Genomic DNA, 25,239 nt, shown 5'->3' on the forward strand with positions numbered 1-25,239 from the left:
AGAGACACCAGGTTGTAATAGGGACAATTTAATCACCTCAAGTGCCAATGTGTCCCAGCAGCAGCCTTGTGCCCCGTCGAAGTGTCCTTGAGCCTGACACTGAACCCCTACTGCACCTGCTCACTCATCACTCCACATGGCAGCATCAGACCAAACTGTTAATGTGCGTGTCAAGTCAAAGTATCAAATGCTTCAGATTATGGTAAATGAGGACTGTGGTGTTAAATGTTCCCAGAGATAACCTATTGCTACACTGAGAGGCCCAAACTGAACCTAAAAACATTTAAAAATAAATGCTAAAATAATAATACTCATAAATATAAAGAAGAGCTATGTTTGAAAATCAGTCTCTTAGGATGCAACAATTTTGTCAGTCAACTATTTGGGTTACACAGATGAATACAAACAGAGAATGCATTCATTAGGATGTGTAGCCTCCCTCAACACCTTAATCAAACGCAGAGGATATTACCTAAATGAGTAAAGCTCAGGGAGCACGATTCACTATAAGGCTGGGACTAATTCCTGCAGGACATCTACCGGCTATTTTGGTTTCCTACAGGGCATCTGCAGGCTATGGAACACTGCGCGCGCACACACACACACACACACAATGACAGCAGTAGCAAAACATCACCCCCGGATGTATCAGATTATACCATGCAGTACATTCAATTACATCTGATGGCAGATGGTGTAAACAAAATCAAACACACATAATCTTGAAGATTGGATCCTTCAGTTAGATATTAACCCTGATATCCAAAGACCTGACACAGGACTAGACATATTAAGATGAGGAGCAGTCTGCGAGGGCTCTAAGATACCTGACTCAGCAGTTTTTTGGATGTGGGGTAATCCGGAGCATTGGGAATACACATGCTGTAGTGAAACACAAATGAGGGCAGAATATTGAGTGAATCGCTCACAGTTTGAAAACACTGTCTCTTTCCCACCTCCCTCCCTTATTTAATCGACTCAGCTTTAACTAACTGACTTATTTTATTATGGTAATCAAATGCTGATTACCCCAAATGTAATGCAGCTGTTGTGTTGTGCATATGAATATGTTGTGAATGTAATAGATTGATTAGTAATAATAGATCACATTAATGTATTTATTCAGCAAGAGATTCTGTTGTGATTATGTGCTACTCAGACTTGCCTACGGTGTCAAAACAACCTCGTCTGAGCTCGGAAGGGGAATTGTTTTTTTATTAGGACAAACTTTCTCAGCCCAGACCTGTAATTTTGTGGCATGCCCACCAGTTATTGAATGTTATACTAAAATAAAAGTTTTATGGCTGTTATAAACATTAATCAAACATCTTGACAAAAACATTATACAGCTTGCGGTGTTTATACTTATACAAAGTGTAGGATTATTTGGTCAAGGCCAGCACATCTAGAAAAGTAGATAATTATAGCTCAGCAAAATAAACTATATGCTGGTCAGTTTACTAATGGTTGTCTTAACACTTTATTAAAAGGATTTAAATGGAGAAGCTAAGCAGACCTTTATACCTCCTAGCCCACGGCATATGCAAATAACAGACTCACCATCCCTTTGCCAGATGACCTCGCTGCCACTCTGTGCGAATGATGGCGCTCAGGTCCTTCAGGTTGTCTTTACTGTGCCACCCAACATTAGTCTCTGTCCAGCTCCATTGCTCTGCTCTGACTTCTGAAAAATAAAACAGATCCTGGAGTGAGCTACATTGTTTTTTCCCCAGTTTAAATGAATAAATTCCCCAGTTAGATTTCTAATGAGAGGGTTAGGGGGCGCCTGGGGAGGTGAAAACACGGAGGGAGAGAAAGAGGGGCCAGGCAATTTGCTAATGGAATATAGAGAAAAATGGCGTAGACCTATCTCAATAAAGGATGAAAGACGAGGCAAAAAAAAAATAACCCAGTCTGTCTGGAGAGAGCGAGTGAGCTATAGGGCAGGAGGTAAAGTGGTTTTAAAAAACACCATCATTAACTGTCATCTTCATCTCAGGTGCAAGGCTAGAGAGCGAGGGTTGGGAGAGGGATGGTGAGGAGGGAGGGAGAGGAGGAGGTACTGTATTTGCCCAGGAGATCATTCAATAGCCAACAATCTTCATTTAATTACCTGCTTTACATCTCCAAACCACCTTCTCCCCCACCACCCTCCTCCACGCTTACCTCAAGTCTTACATGCAGAGGTCCCTGGAGACTGCGCACAGCTATTTAACTATGTAAATTAAAGTCTAACTTGAGTCTAATCACACAAACTTTGTCCTGACGGTGGCATTACAAAAAAAAAAGCTATCTCCTGAAACCCAGTTGCCCTGTAACTGTGCAACCAGATTACAGACTTTGTCAGCAAAATGAAGCTCCAGGATTTAGGCCTCTTAATTCAGTGGAACATTATTTACAATCTCCCTCAGCTGGCTGCAATGGAGGTCATTTGAACTGGGTGGATGTTTGGCTGACTGAAATACAAGCATAAACATCATTTTAAGTCCTCTAAAGGCACGAGCATTGGTCTGTGAAGTCAATGTTGCAGATGTAACACTTTCAGGGACATGAGCCAATGAGGACTTTCACAAATTGCGCAGTAAAGATTATAACCACACTTGATGGAATTATTATTTTCAGACATTACCTTCTTTAAACAGTACCAGATCCAGCACATTTTGAGCCCTAGTCAAGCTTTCCCTGGCCACATTGCCAAAAGAAATAATTATCTTTAATATTTATTGTATTTTTTATACCTATTACAAACACGAATGAGGTAAATAGATAAACACAAATTCACAACTTAGCTAAAAATAAATAAATAAATACAAGGCATGGGCATTTTAAAGAATCTGCGTTTAAGTGGTTGCAGTAAATTCTTGCACACACACAAAAAACAAATTGAACGCAAGAACCGGGTCCTAAATGAGCACCCAAACAAAAATATGCACTGCACAGACTAGCTTTGATGTGCAACTATAATATTTTAATGCTTGCACTTCACATTCACTTTGTTTATTTTGTTTAATTGATGTCTGACTGGATCTGTGCAGTTAGCAGTTAAATCACTGCCTAACATCCAAAAATTCTACATTTTTAATAAAGAACAGGTTCAATTTATTTTTACATTTATTATATATTCTCTATGACAAAGCAAAAAACTGACATCCAACTAAAGTACTAAAGTTCTCATGCCCACACCTAAAAAATAACAGATCAGTCAACAAATAAACAATAATAAAATACAGATATGATGCAGTATGTGCACATTAGCATTTCAAATACTTTTTTTTCCTTTTTTTTCCTACTAGGCCCGGATGGCTATTGCCTTTCCATTTTCTCTACTCTAATGCTCTCCATATACGCGCCACTCCACCATACCCATCAATGCTCCAGCATGTTCTGACTGCGATGATCACTCACTAATAAACACATCACGGTGAACTGCATTACTAGGACTAGAGGTGGCGACCCTTACACAGACCATTAGATGAGATCTGTGGATAATTGTCCCCTTTTTTTTGTTTGTTTTGTTGTTTTAATAAGAGAACATAATGAGAGAACATAAGGATAGGGGGTCACCTATAGGTAGATCCGCCACTGCTATAATGAGTATCTATTCATTTAAAGAATTCATTTAAATATAAGAGAGCTGTGAGGTTTCTGTGCCACATCTCAAAATTTATCAACATTTTTGTCAGCATTTGTGCACAGGACCTAAATCTTTTTAATCACTTCAAATGGCAATGCAATCACAAGAGGCTGACACTATATTATGTACACCAGCAGAACAAACTGCAGCCCAAAATAGCCTGACAACAAATTCTTACTTTGTGAATAATGTTCAATTTCTGTTGAGGCTTTTATCTGAGATATGCTGATTCCACAGCACTCTGTGGTCTTAGATTCAAACATGCAGTTTGTATGGTTGTTTAATTAGATTTTATTCCATTGTAACGAGCACCTTATAAGGGAATACACTAAAGCTGTAGAGCCTTAGTGCATGTACCACAAAGCAGTGACCCAGTACTACTGCTGTTTACACCATCATTAAAGACTACTGTAGGCAATATCACACGCCTGGTTAACCACGTCATTCTAATGGCCTGTCATGTTATCTGGGAATACAGGTGAATTTGATCAAGTGGATAAGTGGCTCTGGTCGATAAGCAACAACCAACAGTCTAACAGGCACCAGCAGACCACATTTAACTTACAATGACATGATGAAGCGAGTGTGAGTAGAAGCATTTATAAAACCACAAGTTCATGACAAAGCTTTTTTTTTTTTTGCTGTAACTGTTTGCGCATTTAAGACTGCAACACTGAAAATAAAAAAAAAAAACTAAACAGAGGATGATAACAGCAATAAAGAAAATGGTAGGATCCCGGCACATCTGTTTGGAAGTCAATATACGAATTAAGATAACATGAAAAAATCAATTAGATAAAGCCAAGTTACTTAGATCTCCCTTTCTTTTCTATTCTCTTCCCCTCCTGGGCTCACATTCATGATGAAAACACTCCTGTGATGCAAAATAACATTTGATGCACTAAATGTTTAACTTGTAAGCAGCTTGTATTGGACATGGAATTTAAACTTGATGAGCAATAAAACTATTTGTAGTTGGAAACCAAAGGAAGCTTTTGGAGATCATTGCTGAACAGTTGCACGAGGCCTTGAGGAGGTGCTGAAGCTCTGAGCTTATCTTGATCAAACACCAATATGGTGCAGATTTCTCGTTGGGCCTGCAATGGCTTCATTGTTTTGTTGCAGGTTTTTTTTAAAAAAAAAACTTTTTATCCTTTCTCTCAATCTTTTCCTTTCTCTCATTGCTTTTTCGTTGCTGAGTTGCTGAAGTGCCTTTCATCATCTGGGAGCATTTTAAGGTATCATTTACCTGTCCCCACAGTAGCAATTTGCTATAGTTTTGTCCCCAACTTCAAACAAACAACAAAGCAGTTAATACGTCAATGTGATATCATCAGTCCTCTTTCATACTGGTGGTGATTTTTTTTTATACAATTGGTTGTCCTGTAATTGAAAACACTTTTTTTTCGGGGATGATTCAGGAAATTATGCATAGATTGAGCATGCATACACATACACGTCTTTCTCACTTATCAGGACTATTGACTTATTGACTTCCTTATTTATTAAAGGAATATTAGACATAGGCCTAACAGCTAAACGCCTAAATCCAGTCCTGACCAGACCTTAACTTAAGCATTATTCTATCCTTAACCAAAAGCAATTGGTTCGTTTTCCTATTCGTATTCGTTTACCTTGAGGGGACTGGCGTTTTGTCCCCTGATTGGATGAGAGTCCCCACAATGCAACTGTGCAGAGATGTTAGTTCCCAATACAGCCATAATTTAATTACACAAGCTCAGACACAATGTGCATAGTGGTGTGTTGTTTCTCTAAAACTTTATATTTCCATGCTCAGTTGTTTATCATCTGCTGCTGAACAGCCAACATAAAATTACCCATGGGATCGGTCAGACAACCTCAACTACACTCAAATCAAATCATTGTCAGCTAGATCGAATAAATAATAACATGTACCCTGCTTTAAATAAAAAAATGCTTAAAAAGTTATGAAAAAGTATATCTCAATCTTGTCTTCTGTTGCAGACTTTTCTCAAATAAATTTGGAAAAAATGAATTTGGTCTATGTTCTGGGGGGACTGTGTAAAAAACAAAGATGAGGAAGCGGAGGACAACATGTCCAGCATAAATTAATTTTTAAGAAAAAATGTAGTTTTACACATCCTCATAACAAGTCTACCCTCCAGTTTTCGAAATGGGGCTTTTCAACTTTTGATATTCAGTACAAAAAGAGCATATTGACAAAATACTCAACCACATGCAGATGGTGAATTCACATTATCAGTAAAACATTGCTTAAAAACAGGAGCCCCCCCCCCAACCCTTAGGTCTTTTACTTTCGTTGAATTAATCATGAAGGGCCCCTTGAGAGTACGGACATGGTCCTCTGTGAAGCAGCCAGCACAAATCCCATGCAGCCTCTCCACCTCCCAGTGTGTATATTTTTGCTGCATACTGTGGCTCTGAGGGAGTTTTACATCAATTCCCAGGAGGCAGGAGTCTATTTATACAGGATCCTAAAACGTAACCCCCCCAACCAACACACACTTTCACGGCAGCAGCTTTAGGTGTCAATGCTGACACACCGCCACATGATAGTCCAATCTAATCTTTTAATCGCTCCGGTAACTTCATGTCTCCGGGTGAGTTAGGGCAAGCTAGCAGTGGGGATGGGACATCGTCTGTAGAGATTTGATATGATCCTTGAACACATAACAAAAAAAACCACACACAAACTCACATGCAGACTTATACACACTGTCCCGCTCCACCCCACCCCCAGAGTACTATGGCGAAGCCTCATGTATCTGTGGGTATTAACAGATCAGCGCAGAGCAGCAGCCACCCTGCTTTAAAGTCTTTTCCTGAGGTAGTGCTTCAGAAGCCTGCTGCAGAGGAGGATAAACGCGCAGCAATCCCCCAGGCCCAGCCCCTGCTCAGCTCCACTCAGCTCTCTCTTTGCTGCCCCCTCCTTCTCCTCCATTTCTCGCTTATCCCCACTTTTCTTCCATTCCTCATTATTTCTATCCCCCTTCTTTTCCTCAGCATCTCATGCTTTCTGTCCCACTATCTCTCCCCTCCATCCCTCTGGCCGTTCATATAATTCTCCTCCTCTCTGCGCCCTCCTTGTCCTGCTCCCCTCCCATTTTGTGTCCATCCCTTTCTCCATCTTTCACCCTCATCTTGCTGTCTTCCTCCACATCTCCAATGAACGACCCTTTTAGCCAATCTTTGCCAGTTAGAGAGAAAGAAACCGAAGGTAACGCATCAAAACCTTCATTATGTGAGCACAGGTTGAGCTCTGTAATAAGACTCATAGGACTCTTAAGCATTGGTCACTCGTCCTAGTGTCTTTAGGACTCGCAAGGCCATGCTCTCCTGATTCCTTGTCCACAACATGTGTTGAGTGACCAGTTGATCATCAGGGAAACTACAACAATACCGACTTCATCCGGACATTAGGTTTCATATTTAGTATAAAATAGAGTCAAACCTCACAAACATGCCTCCATTAGTTCAGTGACACAATCAGTTTCCATTATTATGAAAAGAAACATCCACCACTTGCATTAACATGTATTAAAGATATGCAACAAGTTTCCATCATGGGTGTTTTCTTCAAACTACAAAACAGCAGGGTCTCTGAGGAGTTTTAGCTCTCAAATAGTGCATGCTGGGAGTCTGCTAAAACTGATTATGTTTCTTAGAAACCCAGTGTTAGTTGAATGATCTAACAGCAGTAAATTAATTCAACTCATCATTTTAAGTCAGAAGACTTCAAGTCACTCCATCTTGTTTTTTTTGGTTCAGCAGTGGTCCAGGGGAAAAAAAAAAAACAACAACATTGTGCTAACACAAATAAGCACTTATTCTACCACCTCCAACCACATCAAATCATGTTCTCAAATTTAACACTGAAGTTTCTTTAAATATTAAAAAGTTAGCCCGCTTTTCCAAATATTTATCAGCTAATTTTTGAAACCCACATGAACCAATCTGTACATCTGCATGAATTAAATCAACTGCACAGCACTTTAAAAAAAAATGTCAATTTTAACCTGATTTGCCAATGAACTCCTGCTATTTCCTTCTTCTTATAAATCAGTGCTTAAGAGTGCAAGTTAATTTGAAGTTTCGTTAAAACGAAGAATAGTGAGAGCAAAACAGCATCATTCATTTGTTTTACAGAATATTCCAGTCTAGCTCAGTGAAAAACACAAAAACAAAAAATGTGACGTAACGTTAGGATGTCCTTCACTACCGAGTCTCTTTGTAACCAGTGGCCTACCAATAACGTTATTTTAACATCATCTTTTCAATTGAAATGAACAGATTAGATAACAGTTGCTCAACTGCACTGCTATAATTACAAACCAATCACAGACACTTGCCTCGTTCATGGACTCACCGTGCTGCACCACTAATAATGTGGGAGAAACACTGGAATGCATACTTAAGGATATATTGGGCATTAAAAAAGAAATTATTGAGGCCTCCCAGGGACCTGCATTGGACTGGCAGACCACCAGGCCTACAACATTCTAGGGGAAACACTGGACAATATTTAATTCCACTAAATCCATGTATGGCACTTAACAGTGTAAGGATTTTGCCTTTGCCTTGTCTACTATGACATTCTCATTGGGGAAGTATGTCCCTCTGAATGATTAGGCACAGGGTGATTCAATTATTGGTGTTTGACAATATAACATAACTATCATCACACGTTGAGAACTGTCAGAAGAGGATGCATCAGTTTTTCTGTTTGTAGAAATGTTGACTTTTTGGATTCAGAAAATTGACAGTTTCTACATTCTGCCTGTTATTTTATTGTCAGTCAGTCCCTGGGGGCATCCTAGAGATTCTACAATCCAAAGACACTAAGAGACTACTGCAGTCAATATATTGCATTGACACTCTGTCAAGGCATGCAGACAGAATGAGTTCATTACATGTAGTCTTTTTAAAAAAGAAGAGGCAGAATAATACCTGAAGTAAGTGCACTTCTTTTTGGAGTAAACAAAGGCCATAATATATTCATCGGGTATAAGATTTTCGATGCTCTTCATGAAACAACAAAACAACTGCGCAGCAAGCTTTGTAAGAGCGAGAGTGAGGCTAAAAATGGGTGGAGGTAAAACTTGCTGGTGGTAATCCTTGTTAAAGACTAGACAGAGAAAGATGGTTAAATGAGGTGACACACATACATGCAGGCAAACATCCTGCCATTCAAGTCGACAGAATGACAGATGAACATGCAGACAGACTGACAGGCAGACCATGGAGGGGTAAGTAGGCTGAATCCAAATTAAGCTGATCAGAGCTCACTGTGAGTTAATCTAGTTATGTGGATAAAGGACTTCCCTATGGCTAAAAACACAGCAAGTTATGACTCAGTGTGTGTGTGTGTGTGTGTGTGTGTTTGTGTGAGTCTGTATAAATGTGGGAGAACAAGAGCATGCGTGGCTGTCTGTATCCCAGCGTGCACTGTTTGTATCTGTTTATCCATTTTTAAATATACCCGCAGACTCATGAGTCTCGAAAGCTTTTTTAACAACTAACAGTTGCAATCTGCGTTTTGTACTCCACTTACTCCAACTCTCAAACAGGAGCCGACTTCAACAAATGCCTCAAAAGGCCAAAGATGTATTGATTTGTTCGGCAAAACTATGCTAATGACAGACAGGCTGTCAAATCTGACAAGCCTGCCAGAGCCTTCATTGATGTATTTTGTCTCTGAGTTTAAGTCTGAACACTGTGTGCTTTGTGTGAGTGAGAGCATTTTGTGTCTGTGACTTTTTGTGTGTTTATGCGAGAAAATGTGAGAATGACTGTCTGCTGGCAACACGTAGGGGCCCTGTGTGCGGGGGGGGTACAAAAGTGAGTGCCCGGGCAAGTGGAATTTTTTAAGAGCACATTACGCTAAGTGAATCTACACTGGAAACATTACAGACTCATGAGGGTTCATAAGCATCCCCACTCTCATGTGTATATCACTTCAAACAGCAGTTAGAAAGCAAAACAAATATCCAAGTCAATCAGCCACCTTTTCTTCATCTCTCTCATCCAGCAATCTTCGCCCAAAAGACATCAAGGGTAAATGACTTCAGGGATGGTTATCAAACACCAGAAATTCAGTAATATCGATGCATTTGATGAAATCAGGTCTCAAAGAAGAAAAAGAATGAGAAAAAAATGAATACAAATTCAGTCAGCTCTGTGTACACCGCCTGCATATCAAAGAGGATGAATAAAGGGGAGGGGCTGAAGTGGAAGGCCAAGAGATTTAAGTTTGAAATAAGCTTCAACTTCAAACAACTCCTAATTTTCATAAAATGCTTTCAACACACTGTTGAGCTAAAGTATGCATGCAATGAAAAAGCATTATTTACTACTGAGGAAAAAGGAATGGGAGAGCTCAACAGTGAGTCAAAAAGACAGAGAAGGAGAAGGGGCAATTTTCCTTGCCTTTCTCGGTTGGCACAAGGCTCTGCTGTGCAGAGTAGAGAAATAAAACATGGGCTGAGAAACATGACAGTATCCGCTGGAAGTGAGAGAATATGCCTTTAAGATAACACGATCAAGGAAAGGAAAAGGTTCCCTTTGCTGCTCTGGGTTATTCTTATCTGTGTATGGAGCCAGACTGAAGTGAAGCCCTGTTAAATTGGTCTATCCAATACAGTGAGGCTGAAGACTGGAAATGTTTAGTGTTGATATTTAAGTCTCATGGACGAAACAAGTCTCAAAAAAATAAGTAAGGGAGATGCAGCTACAGAGAAATTACAAAGCCTTACCACATTTTCATATATTTCAATGCAAATGATATCAATACATCCAGACAAGGACTTGAGAAAAACTCAAAAATTTACATATTGAACCATAAGAGGGGCACAGGCAAACCAATCACCCAAATAAATGTTGGCATTATATATTTCTGCAGACCCTGGATGTGTTAGATTTGTAAATTTAATGTGTTGAGGATATATTCACTTTTCATTTCAATTTCCACGCAATTCATGCTGTGACAACACTGTGGCTGTCATACAGTTAGGTATAAGCAAAAAAAAAATTGGTTCGCCTGCTTTGACTTAAAACAAACAGCTGGAAATGTCCCAACATGTTATTCAAAATACCCCGTTTGTCACAATAAACATGGCCGGAAATGTCCCAATGTTTTCTTGAAAAATACACAGTTTTGTGATGATGAAAATGTCCAAAGGTTTTGTTAAAAATGCCCAGCTTCGTTGCAACAAAGGTGGCAATGTGTGGTTGAAAAATGCAAAATAAAATTGTTGCAGCAAACATGACTGGAAATGTCCCAACATTTCATTAAAAAATAACCTTTTTTTATCACAACCAACACAGCTAGAAATGTTCCAACCAGTCATTGAAAATACCCAATTTGTTGTATGTTGGTGTCCACATGAGGTCTGCTGCTGTCTTCACACCATCACGCCATCCACCAACCCCACCTTCTCTCAATGAGAAATTCAGCTCACATTCATGTTGTCTGAACTATATCACTTTAAGATGTGGATATGATACATATGAAATGTACAAATGTAGCATATCCATGGTTTTCAGAAATGTACAATGCCAGCATTTTATTCTGGTGACTGGTCTGGTATAGAACTGTAGTCTTTAAACTCCTAAATGCACGTTTTAACACAATAGTTAAATTAATGTACTATACAAGTTCCAGAAGGTCCTATTTCATACACTTTCACAATCCACCAAGTGTATGTCTGACCTGACAGCCTTTTTTTTTAGTAGAGGAGCTTTAAAGTTCACCTCCACCAGGCATCTACTCCAAAACACCTTTTCGGTCCTCTTTTTTCAAAAGCATACACGTCAAGTCTTTGTGCGCAAGCATGGAAGCATTACCCTGTTGCTCTCAGAGAAGACATTAAGAAGTTTCAGGCTCAAGATGCCTAAGAGGTGCCAAGAGGAGAGAAAAAAACCTCTGAAAAAGAAGAAGGATAGTCCTCCTCTGTAATAGTTACCTTTATACAAATGAAAGCTACAAAGCATTTCAAATTCTATTAATGTCGTACGACCTAGGCCTGCAAGTACAGGTCATATATGTACATAATGTCATAGCTTAGTGATTCAAATGCTCAAGAAAGTAGTTTTTGAATGTCGATTTCCATAATTGTAGCTGCTTTGCAATTGTAAAGAGATACATCCATTTGATGTGCACTCTCCGTCTGTCTCTTTCTTTGACTCTCTGTCTTTTGTACACACATTTTTTTCTCTCAGGCTTTCTGCTTAGACAGTTCCCAACAGGCAATTGTCTTGAAAAATGTGACTCTCAGCATGGACACAAACAATCATACTGTGCCATTGGTTTACTTGCCTTGACAGATACAGTACAGGAAATGTGTTAAAACTGAACAAGAAAATAATGTGTTCAAAGTAGAATCTCTGTACATCCCTGTATGTTTGTCCCCTTTCGTGCACTTGTCCTCCCTGTGCATTGAGGTGGTTTAACACTATATTGTAGAATCGATAATATGGTTTAAAACTTTTAATGAAACTCAGGACACAATTCTTTGTAATTTATGATAGGTGCACGGCCACAAATCGTGTTCCTTTTTGTGAATATTCCTCTTGGGAATGGGACACAAGCGCTACAATTGTGTTGCAAGCCAGCAGTACACATCAGTTTCTACAAACTTGCTGTTAAGACAATGTGACAGGTGAAGCACGAGGGAATAATAACAGAACAAGGTCTAACTGAGTTTCTCACTTACAAGCTATTAATCCTTGCTTTTGTCTGTCTCTTTCTCTTGTCATCTTCAGTCTTTCATCACCACCAATTTCTCGTTGCTACCTGCGGTCATTACTGTACCTGTGAATCTGCCCGTGAGTAAAGCTTTTAAAATTCCCTGCCAACGCTATGATGATAAAAGCGCCCCTCCTTCAAACATAATGGAACCTCACATTCAGTGAACAACAATGCATATACATAGAACAAAAGAAGCAAAAATGTTGAGCCATCATTGTGAGGTTGACCTTTAAAAGACTTACTGTGCATTGGCTAAGAGAAATTATTAGTAACAAAGAACTCATTTTCTCCAGGACCAATAATTAACCACGCATTCACCCGTAATAATAATCCACACTTTTATGATGGGGAAATGGGATTGCTGAATTTAATTTTCTAAGTTCAACATTTGTGCAAAGCCATTGCCATACTAAGCACAGCAGCATACACGGAGCAGGACTACATAGTGAAAATGAGCAATTACATTAAGATTTAGATTAACCTCTCTGTGTGAGAAGGATTTGGTCGAATGCACAATGATCTATGTGATGCGTCTCGACAGAGCTAAGGCTAAATTACACCTCCAAGTGTCAATGTCAGTATCAGTGAAGTCTTTTATGAGAACAATAGTATTTAGAAAAATGACCATTAGTCTAGCAGCGCAACAGCCAAATCTGACAGCAGAACAACTTCTTGATGTCAACTATTCTATTTGCTTTAAAGTGTAAAGATAATTTGACTGACTGAGAGAAAAACACCTTACAAATGGTACATCACTTTAATTCAACACAGGACTTCACTACAAAAATGAATAAAAACTATGTTTGAACAACACCAAGAGGATTGTAGGGAGATGATCTGACACAAGTCTCCATTTTTCAGTGCTTCAAAGCTGGATTAAAATTTATCTGCAGCTGTTGTCAGAGCAACAGATCCTTAAATCCCAAAATTGCAAAAGTGCACTGCAGGCTTGTTAACAGTTAGCTGGATCAAGACCAGCAACGCCATACAGGCTCCTTTTCTTATAGGAAGAACAACTTGGTAGTATTATTTAGAATGTATTCATGATATTACGTATTTCAATTTTAGACTGTTATGCATAACTGCAACAACATATGCAACAAAATATTAAGTACCATCAAAAAAAGCAACAACCCTAAAAATGAAAGATGTGGATTCAATTAAAACTTTCTGTTTAAAGACCAGTGCAAACATGTGAAAACATGTAGTGCCACAGGGCACTACTGCCACAGGGGCTTATGGCAGCCTTGATGTAATTGCATCCCCCACTCGTACCAGCAAAAATAATTGGATTTTTTAGAGTACCACAGAGGTAATGGTATATTGTGAAACTAGATAATCTGAGGCATCCATTGGTACAAACCATGTTGAGAAAGAGGGCTAATTTTCAACTCTCACCTCAAGATTTTTGAATGAAAGTTGCCCTTGATCCCCTAAACTTGAGGAGGCCTGTTCCAAGTCAATGTTTTGTTCCTTACAATCAATGTACTCCTTTAATTTAAAGCCTTTAGCCCATTTGAAGAACAGTGAACTGTTTAAAATAAATACATAACACATTTAAATAGAATTGTTGTGAAACTTAACTGTACTGGTATTTTTCTATACACTTCAACTAAAAGTAATATTAAGTGTCAAGTAAGAAACTGAAGCATTCTCTACATATTGACACAGTTCCTTAAATAGTTCACATACTACAAAATAATTCCTTAAGTGCAGTTATGACACCCCAATATTTTCAGTAGGCCCATATGGCAAGCTCAATGAAAAATGTATTGGTGCGCTACTAAAAATATAACATTGGGACATTAGGATTTGAACTTGTGTCCTCATTATATAACCTCAATAAACAGGAACAAGTTCATTCACCAAACATTATTTGGTTTGCAAATAAATCTTTTCTCGGAAATCTTGGACACACGTTACTCACTGTCTAACCACATTCATTCATAACAACTAACTAAAGAGCCTAACTACTATTGATGTGTGAAAACAGTGAACATAAAATTATACTTATGTCCATGAATCTACTGTCCTAGTGCATGCTGGGAGGCCTCCAATCACACAAGCACTGAACCATTTCAAAACCAGAACACTCTCAAGACAGCTTCACGCAGAATCAACAAATCATTGCAAAAACTGCATTCAAAGAACTAAATTAGCTGGATGAGAATAAACAGGATTAATTTAAGCCCGATATGAGCATGTTAGCCTGAATTAGTTAAGCCACATTAAAAGAGCAGGGTCACGGTCTGTATTACTGAGCTTTTTTATTATTGTCTCCCACAGTCAGAGAGATAGGAAGAGGTTGCCCTACAGCCCTTATCTCTGATTTCACACCTGTGTATAGCTCCAATCCAGATAGACCCAAGTGATTGTTTAGAGATACCGAGGCACAATTTCTTGTCTAAGAATGATAGTGGTACTCTAGCACAAAACACACACCGCCATTCAGTTATCTGTTGCAACTGGTGCAGATTATGCACAGGAACAATGTACAATACAGCCCTACTAAAGCCATCATAGGAGGAAAAACGTCATTCAATTCAATTCAATGTGATGTGTATGAGGACAGTAGCAAAGGTAGCATAATCTAAGTCTTTTACATAAATATATATATAAAATAAAATAAACATTACAAAATAATTGTTTTTTCTTCCCTAACGTCTGTTTAGCCAGCTTTGCACAAGACTGCAGAACAAGCATTTTTCTTAAAATTTAGATGTGAAATTTGATTGAGAAAGCCATACAGGAAAAGCTGTTTGATGATAAGAAAAAAAAATGTAGTTTACATAGGAGGTCTGCTCATAAAGGCCAACCTCCTTGGTGAAGGGCAAGTTGTGCACAGTGTTCAGTACTGATGAGAAAACAACTATGGTTCAATTCAGGGGCTGATGGTCTGGAAAAAAAAACCTCACATCTTGAAAGCCTCGGTGAATGGCTGTCGAACAGAAGACGTGTGTCAGAAATGTGCTTCCAGTTTGATTGTCTGAGGGCTCTCTCTTTATGCCTCTCTCCGTCTGTCTTTGTCTCTCTGTCTCTGTAGCTGTCTGTCTTCCTCAGCCCTCTGAAAATTGAAGCGTAGAAAGAATGGCCTACAAACCGTTTTACAAAAATGGTGGAATGACAATGGGGCTCTTAAAACCACTTGGCCATCCTAATGCTCATCCTATCGACGTTATTGATTTCCCATTCTGCTAGCAAACCTCATAGCCCCTGTGGAAGGAAGAGGATCCGCCTCGCCCCTTGGTGATGGTCAGCAAATTCAGTTTAAATAGATACATGGACCAGCACACACTCTGCAGCACAAACACACACCTTCCTGAAATAGCTCCATGTTCAAAAGCAGGAGTGACCAAAGCCCAAACTTCAAACTCTTCTCACATCAAGCCCTGCCAGTCAGAGAGTAGAGAAGCTTTCAGACAGCACAGCAAGTATCGGCCTGTCTGCTCTGCCTCTTTTCTACTTCACTTCTTCTCCCATGGCAGCCAGAGGCTGTGACCTTGTGTAATGTCCTCCAACTAACTGGCCTCTCAGACAAATCTTCCCACCTTATGAGAGAATGTCACTTGTTAGCCAGTGCCATTAGCTCCAGCGCATGCCCCAAAATCTACCCGAGAGAGCATGTTGCCCCCTAATGCATGAAGTGTTACACTGACAACTGAGACTTAAAGAAAACTCGCCATCAGTCACACAAAAATATTTTGAAGGTATTTACAGACTTCACAGCGTTGTTGTAAAAAATGCTCTGCAATCCAATACACTGATGTCTATTTCTCACTTTAAAACCTACAAAAGGGTGTGATTGGGAGGGAAATAAAAGCCATATTGGAGCAATTGAAGAATTTGCAGATTACAAGACAAGTGATGTGCAGACAAGATAAAAGAGGACAAACAAAAAAAAAGGCAGTGTTGATCAGATAAAGATATCGACCAGGCTTTGTAGAAAAAAAAAATTGGCACAGGCCTTTTCAAGTTTTGACACAATGTGCAAGAGTGTCTACAAAAAGGCAAACAACAGAACAAGAAAATGAAGAAAGAAAGCACTTCAGCGCTGTTGCCATGCATCGGCTGGATTTTGATGCTGAAATTTAAAGGCATTTTTATTATGAGCTGCCACAGAGCTCAAGCTCTCCTGTTTTTATTTTCCTTTCATCAGATTTGTTTGCTGCATTGAGGTTAAAAATAATATCGTATACCAGGAATAATCTTAGATATTAAGCTCTGGTCCGTGATAACATTCATTGACTGCTCAGGTCCAATTTAACGCAAAGTGTACTGCAAAGAAAATCATGAATATTGTTATCATATGTGCTGGGAGTAAGTAGGCAAACCATTTTAAAACCGAAGTCATCAACAGTGAGAGAAATTCAGGGTGTTAGTGTTCATGCCATGTTGGAACAATTGGTCAAACTGCTCTAATTAGATTATGGTGACGACTAAATTTTGTATAAGGGTTTTCTATTCTAAGTGGCCACACAAAGCACTTAATAACACAAGTCGCATTCACTCACACATTCATGTAGCAGTGACAGAGGCTACCATCCATAGTGTTATCTGCTCATTCACAATCATGTGCACACTCATACACCAGGAACATTCAACATGTAGACTGTAAGGGTCAGAGATTTTTAAAGTCAAAATTGGGGAACAGATAACTTTGTGACAGTGCAGAGAACTGCTAAAAAAAGCAGCAAGTCATGATTGTTTATGCATGACATCAACATGCCAACATGCCACAGAGCTGCTGAAAGACTGACTGGTATGACTGATAAGCTCATTGCAAGGCCAGGCTTGGTCAGTTTGGAGTACTTCATTTAGTCACACTCAAACTTTTATCACTTCTTAAAAATAACCCGAAAGTAGTGGTAACAACAGACAACCAGGACATCTTTTTCCTCATATCTTACAACCAGAAAGGGCTTCAAAAGAATCAAGCGCCATGTAGGCCTTAATATTCTTCAGTCAAAAAGGAATTCAAGGTTGTAAAATAACAAGAAAGGCTAAAAAGCAATCCAAGGTAACGAAGATTGTGCTGTGTGTGGATCATAGAATACACACCCCATTGCCAATAAACAAGGCTGATGGCGATCTCGTGATGTCCCGCTGACTCCTGTAATAGGCCTGTCACTATAATTAATCGACTTATGGTAGGACATGATCTCAGTTATACTGCTGACTTCGATGATGCCCTTTGTGCTAGGGCTAGGTGCATGTTTGTTCATACAAAAATGTCACAACTATTTTAGCCAACATGGTGCCAGAATGGGCAGCCAGGTTTTCCCAACCAATCATCAGACTTTGGTACAGAAATTGTCCTTTTTCCTTTTTTTTTTTTTTTTTTTGCTCTAAACCCCACCTAATTTCGCAAGTGCAGAGAAAATATATGGCAATACGTTAGCTTACCAGTTGTCTGCAGCTGCACTTTTGGAGTGGAAAAGGAAAACACGTTCTCATCTCAACTCATCACATTGTGCCGTTCTGTCAGTGACCCTCTGCATCCATTATATTATATGATCATTATATCAGTGGCATAAAACTGTCTCAAAATGACAATATCATTTTTTGCAATTATTTCTTGAGCAATATATCATCCAACAAAAGTAGTTGCTGTGACAGGCCAAGCCCAAAGTGAACAAAGTCACATGAAAAAATAAATAATGATGCTACGAGAAAAACATTCCTGCTTTAGAAAGATTTTGTTCCCTCCAAAATGACAAAGTCAACAACCAGTACCTCTGCTTACTGTTCATCATTGCACTCTATTACCACATTACTTTTGTCATAACTGGCACATGGAAAAAAATCATAAGAGAATCAGAAGCGTGCTGTGCACAGGCCTGACTTATCACAGCCTGCCAACATCTGAGAGAAGTCTCTCCAGTCAGACTTGAAGCCACAGAAAGCAGACGCAGACGCTGCTTCAGTGTCAAAGTGTCGACTCTCCAGGAAAATTCACCTAACCTTAGTCATGAGGCTTTTATCTTCATGGTGAGATGAAGACAGACCTGGCACTCTTGTCTTTTTTTGTTCTTTTTCTTCTTTTTTAAACATCTGAACCTAAAATTTTCCAGCCTTTCAATCGAAAAAAAAGCTGTGCTCTGAATGACCCTGTCTAAACTACCATCCATCGACCCGTCAAAATGGAACCATTGTTCGCCAGGAAAACTCCACAAGTGGCTGCGGCTCCTGTGGCCGCCACATTATGACGAAGATGACATATGTATTGTAAGAGGTCTTTCAGACTTCCCTGCCTGTTTGACCATGTTCTAACTGAGTGCAACCCATTAACGGTCTTGACTTGAGAATCTATAAAACAAGGGAGTCAAACATGTTTAATGCACAGGGGCCATTCAGCCTCTGCAAAAACAAACCAATGTTAGCAACATGTTGAGAGTGCACCTGCGTCCAGCAAGTGCACTCTCAACATGCAAGCACTCTGACTTTCTGAGAAAAGACAAACATCTCCTTATTATACAAATACAAAAAAAGACATTTAAAGGTCAGGTGTGTGGGATTGAGGGGGATATATTGCTACAAATTTAATAAGATATACTAAGTATATTTTAGTTACCTTAGAATGAGCCATGTATATCAATTTTGGGAGCAGGTGTTCATCTACGGAGATTATCATGTTGCACCGCCGTGTTTCTACAGTAGCCGAGAATGGACAAACCAAACAGTGGCTCTAGATACAGGCTTTTGCATTTTTGAGTTGGCCACCTTAAGTTGCAGCCCCACCATGATGAATGTCAATGCAAGACTGTTTTATTCAGTGTTTTTACAGGTTTAAATCACTGTGTCTGTTTGTTTTGGAGAAAGAGACCTTTGTGGACAGTTTGGCTCCCAGTAAAAACTTCTCGAAAATCTGGATCTGAAGTTGAAAGAAGAAAAAAGGTCAGTACGCATTTGCATGTGTAGGGAAAGCGGCCCGTCTGCAATGTGCCAAACAGCACTGGAGAAACAGTGATTTTTGACATGGAACTGCTTTATTCAGGGTTTTTATCAGTTTAAATCAGCAAGTCCATTTGCTTTTAACAGCAGACTTTTGCAGATAATTCTGCTCCTGGTAAAAACCTCCTGAACATCTGGATCACAAATAATGTGGGCACACATAAAGTTATCAGAGAAAAGCTGTGAGCACACATCAACAGATGCTGGGCAAGCGGATTGTCTGCTATGTGCTAAACAACATAGAAGAAACACTGAATTGTGACATGGAGCTTTTTTTTTCAGTGTGTTTACCAGTTTTAATCACCTGGTCTTGGAGAGGAAGAGACCTCTAATTTGGCTCACAGTAAAAACCTCCTGAACAATAAACACTGAGGGTATCCTAACCAGGGGGAGTTTCAGGAGGTTGCAATCTGCAATCATCACCAGCAGATGCCACTAAATTCCCCTACATCTTACACGCTGTTCCTTTAATACAGAACAAGTAGTGGTCGTTTTGGATAATTATCACTGACATTCTGAGTAGCTCCTTAATTTACTGATGAGATCATATTTGTGAAGCATGAATAAATGAATAAAATCTAAAAACAAAGCAGTCATGGTGGTACCCAAACAAAAGTAGTGCCTTATAATGCTATTAAACTGATTTATAATGTACAATATGGCAGATGCTGATCATTTATGTTTTGTTTGCTTTACACACCAAAGCCATGGCTAGAGTTATCAGTTCAAGACTGAAGAGATATACAGATATACAGATACAGATATATATGTGTTATCTGTGTAGTTACCACTGCAATGTCCAGTTTAATTGTCTAAACATGCTGGTTTCAGCCTTCTTACGGCAGGTGATTCATCGATACAATCTCTTGCTTCTTGGTAAGAGGTGGTTCGGTCTAATAACTCCAAAAGAACACAAACCTCATAAGTTTCTCTCTCTTTGCCTTTCTTTTCCTTCTCTCTCTCTCTCTCTCTCTCCCTCTCTCACACACACACACACACACACACACAGACACACACACACACAAAAAGAGAAAGGTCAAGGTCAAGATGTGTCTTACTCATACTGCACCAAGCTCTGCGAACTTGCAGAAATGCTCAGAAATACACCATTTGCATGGGCATAGTGTTAAAAAGAAAAGGTCATACAACTTACTACTGTTATACAATACACTAAGTTATTCACTGCTGTTTTTATGAAGGCTGCCAGGATTTTTTTAATATGACAAATTGGACTTAATGAAGAAGTCACTTGCAAGAAACTAGCGACAGAGGTCAGATGGGGACAAACCCAGAGATCTCCGGATTGTACCCATTCATTGTGTTGTATTGTATTGTTTTTTGTCTCCAGTGCAACACACTGAAAAATTGCTGTGTCCCAGGAGAGGTGACCCGCTTATGTAGTGTGCTTCCCCTTTAACCTAGCTGTAAGCCATTCTCACCTGTCAGATCACTGCCTGGATTTGTGCTAGTGTGTGTGTGTGTTTGCTCAAGTTCACATGTTTGTGTGTGTCAGGGTTTGTATGCGCATGTCAGATTTTTTTTTTTATACACGAGCAAAAGCATTTTTCTCAACCCTTGTCAACAGCCCAAAGCCATTCAAATGAAGCTTCAAATTTTTATCTCCCTATGCTTCACTGTCTCTCACACACACACACACACGCGCGCACACACACCATTTCTACAGCAGAGAGTTTGAGAGAACAATTATCTGTATAGTTACTGCAGTAATGAATAAGGCAAGTGCTCTCAGGAATGTTCGTCACTTCTCTAAGGTGTACAGCGTATGCGTGACAATGTACTCCATATATTTACTTTGGTATGGATGTGTGTGTGTGTTCATGTACCCAGCCCAATGTTATTTACACAGTCTGGCTCTCAAACATTCAATCAGGGGGCAGAAAATTGAATGTTCTTTATCTACCACAGCCTAGCTCAGGTGCAGTTTATATTGGGGAACGCCACTAACCCTCCATCTCCTCTCTATTCATCTACCTTTACCCTTCTGTTCTGCTGCTTTAGCTCAGTCTAATCATCACTGTAATTGATATTTACAATGGTGGGACTTGTGTGTTTGAGGCGATGTTAGGACAGGGAAATTTTCTGAATTGCTCAGGCAAAATAAAAAGGGTGTTTTGGACAATGCAGGAGGTCATTGGCAATATGCAACGTAAAATAACTGCTACAATTAAAAGGGGAAACATTCTAAAATGCAGGAGAAACTTGGATAAGAAGTTGAATTTAACACATTCAGATTGATTTTTAAAAGTCTGGACATAAAAAAAAACACATGACGTGAATTTTGCAAGTCTGAACCAGGCAAAATTGGAAGCAGTTTATAATGAGATTCCGGTGGGATTTTCTACAGACCCATCTCAGGCCAGAGACTCTGGCCTTTTAAATCAGATTTCCATCGCCAATGATGCAAACGATGCAAATGACATAAATGATGCCAATGGTGGCAATTTGTTGGACTGTGCCAACACAGCCTCCGTCCTTCCGTCCTTTAAATACTTTCTTAAAAAGATCAGTGTTGCGATATTCATACATATCCAAAAACCCACTGGTATCCAAGTCTTTCATATTTTTGAAACTGTTGTTCATCGTTTGTTGTTGGTCTGAGATTAGTTGCGGTCTTCTGTCACTAGCATGACACTCTGACACTCCAACATGCTGAAGGCTCATTCACTACACCGACCTTCACACCCCCACTTTTCACTTGGCTGCATAAAGGGCACTCTACTTCCTGCGTTGGCAGGGAGCTTTGGCGTTGGCCATAAATTGTGTGCTGCAGAGTCTAAATGGACTGCTTGATTCTGTTCAGTCAGTAATGAGGAATGTATCTATTTTTGTGTTGTTCAAAATCTCTATAGAACATTCACACTTGTTTTGAAGTGCAAGCAGTTACATGAAGTAGAATTAGGTGGATTTCTATTTCCTCTTTCTTTTACTTTGGTGGTGGGTGGTTAGAGACTGACAGCATCACAAACACAGTTTTCTGTATTGACAATGAATTTATTATTTCTGATGACTAATACGGAGGAACAAATAGCACCAGTAGGGATTGTGCCACTAAATCCTATAGAAACAAACTGAGTAAATATCTGATAATTGCTCTTTTGAGCAAACGTTTGTTTCCAAGATTTGCTTAAAGAAAAAGCAAAGCTCAATATGCACCAGATATAAACATAAGAAAACCTGAGAATTGCATAGATAGAAAGGTCAATGCATATTTTTTCATTAAGCAAAAACGCAATAATCTTTTACATGAGAAACTCACAAACCTGATTCAAAATGAAGGGGATGGAAAGTGTGGGGCAGTGTTTTGTTTTGCCTACCTCCTACTTTGAAAGCTAATTAGCTAAGTGTATTCAAACCATTCCCTTGAATGTGTCATGCATTTGGAATTTCTTTTTTTTTTTTTTTTTTTCAATAATTTTCATCATTATTTTTGTTCAAAGGCTGGAACTAAGTGTGTGTTCTTTTAACCTCCAGTGTTTAGTGTCTATGGCGCTTGAAAAACACCAGAGGACAACGAGCTGAAGGTCATACAGTTGTCAAAACACACTACGTATTTAGACACCAGTAAACAGTGCAGCCTTTCTGTGGTCATTTGTCAAGAGCAATTGTGGAGAACAACATCAAACAGCAAAAACACTCTCAAGTTTATGCAAATTAACCACATGAGAATTAGGCAAGTGTTTATATTTTGAATCCAGCTAAATGCATAAAGAAATGAACACACATGTATGTGCACACACACACACACAAAAAACTGTGTGTGCGCACATTTTCCGAGACACATGGTGTATTTAAAGGAATGGAACACAGCTTCATTGTCAGTCTGCCACTGTAAGATGGATCATCATGTCATTTAGTGATTAGGCCTTTATGGACTAACTGTTTCAGAAGCAGAGGCCTATACCCATGCACCCAGGGAACAGACCCCCCCACCCCCTCACCCCCCCAAGCCTCGCTTTCCCTCCCCTCGCCTTGTCTTGCCAGTTGAAGTCTCTCCTGCCTATTTCTTTTCAGGCTTGGCCAAGAGAGTGTTTAGAAAACAGTGTGTAGAAGTGTTCTGTTATCCCTGCATACCGCCTTGCGGGTCTGAAGATGCGTAATTTTCTCACAACAAGGGCTCCCATGATAGCTCTCTGCTTTGAGTAGCTATTAATGCCCTTTCTTGCTCAGTGGTTTGTCAAATGCATTAATCTGCAATGGATGGAAAGAGGCAGAGGAGGGAAGCTGTAGAAGAACAGGAAAATAAGCAAACAAAAAAATGGATGTGAAAGTCCATATTCTTTTAAATTTTTTGATAATCCCTGGCCAAAACTGAGGTTTGAGCACCTGGCCACCACCATTGCCGTCCTTAATGCCTCGTCCTGACTGTCTAAACACTGACCTCTAGTCAGCAATAACAAAATTGCTTGAAAATTACTTTCCCTGGTCTTGTGTAAGATTATTTCTCCCACATCATTATCAAAATCTGCTTGAAAGAGAACCACACTTCTTTCAACTTTGATTGGTACACTGATTGCTTTTCCTTTTTTTCCCTCAGCCTTTTGTGTTGCATATCTGCATACAGTGTAAGAGCCTCTCAACAAGAGAAAGTTTAAATTAAAGGGACTTTCTTGGCTGTGCCTTGTTGAAACTCTGTAAACTGCTGCATGCATATTATGCACATTGCATATTTATTAGAGGCAACATACAGCGGCTAATGCAGTGACAGGCTCAATGAAGTAACACTGCAGATTTGATGAAACATTGAGCGCCCCTGGCTATCTTCCCAAAAAATGCTGCAAAAAATGCATGCAAAGATGCTCACACATTTGGAAAAACAAGGCTGATTCCTCTGAGAAACCAAGTTCTTACTTACGGCTTGTAAATAAAAATGCATAAAAAAATTGTTACAAACTTTATACAAGAATTCACACAAAAAAAACCATCTTAAATAACTATTTCACAAGTGCTTAACTGTAAAGAAAAAGGCTAATTACAAATATCAGGGATAATACAGCAACTAAACACTGCATCCACAGCAGGCTTTTCTTTTTTCTTCAGTTTGAATCACTATCATGTGCTTTGACTATTGATTGCAATGTCAAATTATGCGGAAACAAGCTAATGGTTATCTAATGAGCAGATCCAGGAAATTTGACTGATTAGCAATGTTGCCAGATCAAAGAAAATAGTGCACATTACTGAGGAGTTTTTCAGTGAGAACAGGAAGGGGCTGCCCATGGGACATGTCAAGTTGAAGGAGATAAAGATGCAACCCACAAACTCCACATCTCTGTGGGTAATTACAAGGGACTTCAGGGGCTCTTTGTCTGTGGGAAATGAGTTATGCGTCATGTACGAACACAGTAAAACTCTCTGGATTTATTAGACTCCACATCTAAACAGATAATAATAGAGCAATATTAGTGTAGCCATGCCGTGGCTATGCTTTCCACTGATTTTATGCAATTACTTAAGGAAAACCAGACATGCACAAACAAGGCGGTAATGACCTGTTACATTGGGGCACAAGTTATCGAGGGAAAATGTATCTAAAAGGCGTTTGCTAGTAAGGGTTTTTTTTCCAGCTCAGTAACAAGAGCAGAGAACTAATTCAAAGATGGCCTCTGTTATGATTTACAGTTTGTTTTTATTTCATTTAGTCATTGAACCCCTTTACTGTATATGGGGATCATGCAGATATGTTTGCTGCTGTGCACAAGCATGTTTAATGAGAGAATTTCAAAGACTATTGCTCTGTTCTCACCATGACAGCACTGAAGGTGATTTTAACTCGTACTAATGCTGGTGTATACAAGGCAATCAGTCCCTTGTTGGGTATTTAGCGCTTGGCTTCAATACAGTGTCACCTTCTGGCTCTGGGGCTGAATGGAGCCTTACTACTAAC

The 25,239-nt window shown here is 39.4% G+C and overlaps 1 protein-coding gene across 1 annotated transcript in view; it reads right to left on the reverse strand.

Annotated features, from left to right (window-relative positions):
* Window positions 1-25,239, reverse strand: part of cdh22 (cadherin 22) — a 315,121-nt gene that overhangs the window by 155,406 nt on the left and 134,476 nt on the right. Inside the window, exon 5 of the mRNA XM_042495051.2 lies at window positions 1,561-1,684. The gene's annotated coding sequence lies outside the window, so the exon portion shown is untranslated. The remainder of the gene's footprint in view (window positions 1-1,560; window positions 1,685-25,239) is intronic.

Source organism: Plectropomus leopardus, chromosome 2, assembly GCF_026936395.1.
Source record: "Plectropomus leopardus strain MGB_pleo_1.0 chromosome 2, ASM2693639v1, whole genome shotgun sequence".
In the NCBI taxonomy this organism is placed as follows: Eukaryota; Metazoa; Chordata; class Actinopteri; order Perciformes; family Serranidae; genus Plectropomus; species Plectropomus leopardus.